Source organism: Oncorhynchus gorbuscha, unplaced genomic scaffold, assembly GCF_021184085.1.
Source record: "Oncorhynchus gorbuscha isolate QuinsamMale2020 ecotype Even-year unplaced genomic scaffold, OgorEven_v1.0 Un_scaffold_3577, whole genome shotgun sequence".
In the NCBI taxonomy this organism is placed as follows: domain Eukaryota; kingdom Metazoa; phylum Chordata; class Actinopteri; order Salmoniformes; family Salmonidae; genus Oncorhynchus; species Oncorhynchus gorbuscha.
In genome coordinates this window covers 6,311-12,500 of record NW_025747783.1, presented here as the reverse complement: position 1 = coordinate 12,500, position 6,190 = coordinate 6,311, and the positions used below count along the sequence as shown (strand labels likewise).

Below are 6,190 nucleotides of genomic sequence, written 5' to 3'. Positions count from 1 at the left end.
GTGGATAGATGGGTGGGTGGGTAGATGGGTGGATAGATGGGTGGGTGGGTAGATGGGTACATAGATGGGTGGGTGGGTAGATGGGTGCATAGATGGATGGGTGGGTAAATGTGGCTCCCTGAGACCTCCCGGGTCAGTATGGAAGGGTGAATAGATGGGTAGATAGATGGGTGGGTGGGTAAATGTGGCTCCCTGAGAGTCCTCCTGGGTCAGTATGGAAGGGTGGATAGATGGGTGGGTGGGTAGATGGGTGGATAGATGGGTGGGTGGGTAGATGGGTACATAGATGGGTGGGTGGGTAGATGGGTGCATAGATGGATGGGTGGGTAAATGTGGCTCCCTGAGACCTCCTGGGTCAGTATGGAAGGGTGGATAGATGGGTGGGTGGGTAAATGTGGCTCTCTGAGACCTCCTGGGTCAGTACTTTGTTTGTTTTTAAAATGTTTTCGATAATAAAGAGCAAAACGTTGCCTAAACAAGGATCCTGAGAAGTATTTGTTATTGACAGTCATTAATGATTTGTTGTTGTTGCTAAACCTTTAGTTATGCAGAGTTTAGTGGATTTAAAGCCCCTCTTTCAGCACTATCTGGATCCTAATTCATTTGTTTCTCAGTGGGGTTACCATCAGGAGCCATCTTGTCTCTCCCCAAGATGTTTCTGGATCCGCGGAGACCAGAGGTCGTCACTGAACACAGCCGGTTAGTACCAACACCCCCCTGGGTCGTGTTCATCAGGCACCAAAATGAACGGTACCCTGTTTTTTTCCAAAGTTATTTGACCGTTTGAGAGGAATACTGGTTCAAATCAAATCAAATGTTATTTGTCACGTGCGCTGAATACAACAGGTGTAGTAGACCTCACAGTGAAATGCTGAATACAACAGGTGTAGTAGACCTCACAGTGAAATGCTGAATACAACAGGTGTAGTAGACCTCACAGTGAAATGCTGAATACAACAGGTGTAGTAGACCTCACAGTGAAATGCTGAATACAACAGGTGTAGTAGACCTTACAGTGAAATACTGAATACAACAGGTGTAGTAGACCTCACAGTGAAATGCTGAATACAACAGGTGTAGTAGACCTTAGGGTGAAATGCTGAATACAACAGGTGTAGTAGACCTTAGGGTGAAATGCTGAATACAACAGGTGTAGTAGACCTTAGGGTGAAATGCTGAATACAACAGGTGTAGTAGACCCTAGGGTGAAATGCTGAATACAACAGGTGTAGTAGACCTTAGGGTGAAATGCTGAATACAACAGGTGTAGTAGACCCTAGGGTGAAATGCTGAATACAACAGGTGTAGTAGACCTTAGGGTGAAATGCTGAATACAACAGGTGTAGTAGACCTTAGGGTGAAATGCTGAATACAACAGGTGTAGTAGACCCTAGGGTGAAATGCTGAATACAACAGGTGTAGTAGACCTTACAGTGAAATGCTGAATACAACAGGTGAAGTAGACCTTACAGTGAAATGCTGAATACAACAGGTGTAGTAGACCTTACAGTGAAATGCTGAATACAACAGGTGTAGTAGACCTTACAGTGAAATGCTGAATACAACAGGTGTAGTAGACCTTACAGTGAAATGCTGAATACAACAGGTGTAGTAGACCCTAGGGTGAAATGCTGAATACAACAGGTGTAGTAGACCCTAGGGTGAAATGCTGAATACAACAGGTGTAGTAGACCTTACAGTGAAATGCTGAATACAACAGGTGAAGTAGACCTTACAGTGAAATGCTGAATACAACAGGTGTAGTAGACCTTACAGTGAAATACTGAATACAACAGGTATAGGGTGAAATGCTTACTTACAAGCCCTTAACCAACAACGCAGTAGAGTGGCTGGAGTCTTTGGCAATTTTTTGGGCCCTTGTCACTATATGAAAGTAAGAATTGGTTTATCATTTATTTCCAGTGAGGAGAACCTTATACCCTACGCCCCAGAGATGCCCATCCGCACAGAGTGGTTCATCAACTACAATCAGACCGTAGCGAGAGTGAAAGGAATCTACACTGCCCCCTCTGGCCTGGAGTCCACGTGTCTAGTGAGTCTATGGTCTATTACATTGGTTTCCAACCTGTTTCGGCTACTGTACCACAAAGTACATTTTGCCATGTCCACATTTTCCTATGTCCTTGGAGTACCCCTCATGTGCATTTTACCAGTAGGCCTATGGTCTCACGATTCTTCTCTAGTACCCCCAGGGTTCCTACTACCCCCTGTGGATCGGCCAGGTACCCCTTGTGGATAGGCTAGGTACCCCCATGGATCCTATTACCCCCATGGATCCTAGTACCCCCTGTGGATAGTCTAGGTACCCCCAGGGGTCCTAGTACTCCCTGTGGATAGTCTAGGTACCCCCAGGGGTCCTAGTACCCCCTGTGGATAGGCTAGGTACCCCCAGGGGTCCTAGTACCCCCTGTGGATAGGCTAGGTACCCCCAGGGGTCCTAGTACCCCTGTGGATAGGCTAGGTACCCCAGGGGTCCTAGTACCCCTGTGGATAGGCTAGGTACCCCCAGGGGTCCTAGTACCCCCTGTGGATAGGCTAGGTACCCCCTGGGGTCCTAGTACCCCCTGTGGATAGGCTAGGTACCCCCAGGGGTCCTAGTACCCCCTGTGGATAGGCTAGGTACCCCCAGGGGTCCTAGTACCCCCTGTGGATAGGCTAGGTACCCCCAGGGGTTCTTAGTACCCCCTGTGGATAGGCTAGGTACCCCCAGGGGTCCTAGTACACCCTGTGGATAGGCTAGGTACCCCCAGGGGTCCTAGTACACCCTGTGGATAGGCTAGGTACCCCCAGGGGTCCTAGTACCCCTGGTTGAGAAACTGGTCTATTACACTTCCTTCTGCATTTCCAAGGCCATGTTACACTGACAATGCAGAGAGCGACTGTAGATGAAATGAAGATTAAACTATAGTGTAGGTCAAAAGACTAAATATTTAATGCGGAAATGTGAATGTTTTGTCCCACAGGTGGTTGCGTACGGTCTTGACATTTACCAAACCAGGGTGTACCCCTCCAAGCAGTTCGACGTGCTGAAAGATGACTACGACTACGTCCTGATCAGCAGTGTTCTGTTCGCGCTGTTCTTCGCCACCATGATTAGTAAACGTCTGGCACAGGTCAAACTGCTCAACCGGGCCTGGCGGTAGAAGAGTCAACTTCTCGCCTTTCGACTCTGACCTCTCCGTTGCTGCATGGATGACCCCGGGACAGTGGACGAGCTGAAGCCGTTTTGGTGGGGTGGGTCGTCGTCTTTCTTTTTCAAGGAAGTGATTCATTTCGGGTTGCCAGATTTCTCTCATTTTTTTTTTTTTTGTTGGTTTAATTTATTTGGTAAGACTTTGCATTGAGGTAGAATTTAAGGGGAGTTACGTTGCCTTCAGAACGTATTCTGGATTTATACCCTGGACTTATTCCACATTGTTTTACTGCATAAATTCAACATGGATTAGATTATTTTCTTTTTTTTCTCACCCAGGTACACACAATATCCCATAATGAAAGTGAAAACAACATGTTTTTAGAAATATTTGTACATTTTATTGAAAATGAAATACAGATCTAATTTACGTAAGCATTCACACCCCTGAGTCAATAATTTGTAGAAACACCAGTGGTGGAGATTACAGCTTTGCGTCGTCTTGGGTATGTCGGTATCAAGCTTTGAGTCATCTGGAATTGAGGATTTCTTCCCATTAATAATAATAATAATAATAATAATATATGCCATTTAGCAGACGCTTTTATCCAAAGCGACTTACAGTTCAAGTTCTGTTAAGTTAGATGGGGAGCAACGGTGAACAGCAATCTTCAAGGTTTTCTCCAGATGAGCTGTGCCTGGTTTTCTCCAGGCGAGCTGTGCCTGGTTTTCTCCAGACGTAACAGTTTGCATTCAGGCCAAAGAGTTCGATTTTCATCTCATCAGACCACAATCTTTTTAGATATGCTCTTTCAAATGCTTTTTTTTTTGCCAGCTTCAGGCATGCTGTCATGTGTCGTTTTCTCAGGAGTGGCTTCCATCTGGCCACTCTCCCATAAAGCCCAGATTAGTGAAGTGCGGTAGAGACTGTTTGTCCTTCTGGCAGGTTCTCCCATCTCAGCCAAGGAACTCTGTAGTTCTGTCAGAGTGGTCATTGGGCTCTCCCTGAACAAGGTCCTTCTTGCCCGGTTCAGTTTGGTCGGATAGCCATCTCTAGGCAGAGTCTGGGTAGGTTCTCCCATCTCAGCCAAGGAACTCTGTAGTTCTGTGGTCATTGGGCTCTCCCTGAACAAGGTCCTTCTTGCCCGGTTCAGTTTGGTCGGATAGCCATCTCTAGGCAGAGTCTTGGTAGGTGCTCCCATCTCAGCCAAGGAACTCTGTAGTTCTGTCAGTGGTCATTGGGCTCTCCCTGAACAAGGTCCTTCTTGCCCGGTTCAGTTTGGTCGGATAGCCATCTCTAGGCAGAGTCTGGGTAGGTTCTCCCATCTCAGCCAAGGAACTCTGTAGTTCTGTGGTCATTGGGCTCTCCCTGAACAAGGTCCTTCTTGCCCGGTTCAGTTTGGTCGGATAGCCATCTCTAGGCAGAGTCTGGTTCTGTCAGTGGTCAGGTTCTCTTTGATGGAGACCTCAGAGTACACTGTGGCATTAGCTTGGAAACTTTCAACACTCTAGAAATCGTCGTGTAACCTTCCCCCGGATATGACTCGACCCGATTCTTATCTCGGTGATCTACAGACAGTTCCTTGGGCTTCATGGTATATTTTCTGTTTCTTTGTAAATCCTGTCGTGTTTCTTTGTAAATCCTGTCAAAACAATTGAGTTGGCCGCTCACTGGTGGACTCCAATCGTGTCTCACGGAGGATCAAAATGAGAACCCCGAGCTCAATTTGGAGTGTCATAGCAAAAGGGGTGTGGCTACTTATGTAAATGTGATACATTTGCATAAAATTTCCGCAACATGTTTTTACTGTTGTGTGTTTTCGGGCTGTAAAAACCACAAATTGTAAGAATAAGTCAAGTGGTATGAATACTTACAGAACTGTATGTCATTGCTCTGAGCAAATGATAAACTGTCTAAACTCTTCATAGCCTCTCTTTTTAAGGTAGCAATGTAAAGTGCTTTTCATGATCTCACATCATGCAATGAAATGTTTTTTTTTTGTGTGTTTTTTTTATCACAACGAAAGAGCAGTTAAATGGTGCATTTCAAAGCAGGCGTTGTTATACTGAAATATTATTCAGCTCTGAAAGATGACTAAAACATTTTTTTTTTCATTTTAGGCCTAATCTAAGATTACTTACATGTGGTACAGATTTCGATAACTTTTTGTTTATTTTGTAAAAAAAAAAAAAAATACTGTTTTTATGTGTGCTAAAGGGGTATGTTCACCATGTTTGTGCCACAGATGCTTGAAGACCATCCCTATGACAGATAGTGAATTGGGGTGGGGGGGGGGGGGGGTGTACTGAGGAGGTTTGCTTTTTGGGGTCGTCTGCCTCCGAGGTCTTTCTTTGATGCACTGGAAGTTTTGTGATTTTATCTTTGAACTAATATCCCCCCCCCATGGCTTTTGTGTAAATTATAGTTTAAGATATTTATGTATATTTGTCTTAAACATGGATTAGCATGGTGCTCTAGAGTATACATTTTGGGGTGAATGGGAGAACTCTGCTCATGCAACACTTTCACAAACATGCCGATGCCCTCAATAAAATGATGACTAATTTAGCATTTTGCATTTTGTTTTGTACAAAGTAAGCTTACTACTGATTTGTTTGGTTGTGCTATAAAGAAATAATAGCAATGATTTTTCTTCTTACTGCAGTTTACAGTGAAATAAACAGCTGTTTTAAACCATAATAACTGAGTTCGGAAGAGTTTGTCGTATTTACATGACAAAAACAACTAAACAACCAAGCCAAACATTGTGTATCTTAGCGAGCCAAACATTGTGTATCTTAGCGAGCCAAACATTGTGTATCTTAGCGAGCCAAACATTGTGTATCTTAGCGAGCTATTGTAATGTTAGGCTTTAACAAGCCACAGCTGACTAACTAGCAAACATTTCCTCTATTGCAAGAATCCAAAACGTATGCCGTGGTTCTCAGTTTACTCGAGGGTCAAGTCGTTTGCCATCACGATGTTGCTGATGTGATTGGTAGGAATGGTTTAGATGTGATGTTGCTGATGTGATT

The 6,190-nt window shown here is 44.6% G+C and overlaps 1 pseudogene; it reads left to right on the top strand.

Moving 5' to 3' along the window:
• Positions 1-4,583, top strand: part of LOC124027934 — a 32,256-nt pseudogene extending 27,673 nt beyond the window's left edge.
• The last annotated feature ends 1,607 nt before the right edge of the window (positions 4,584-6,190 follow it).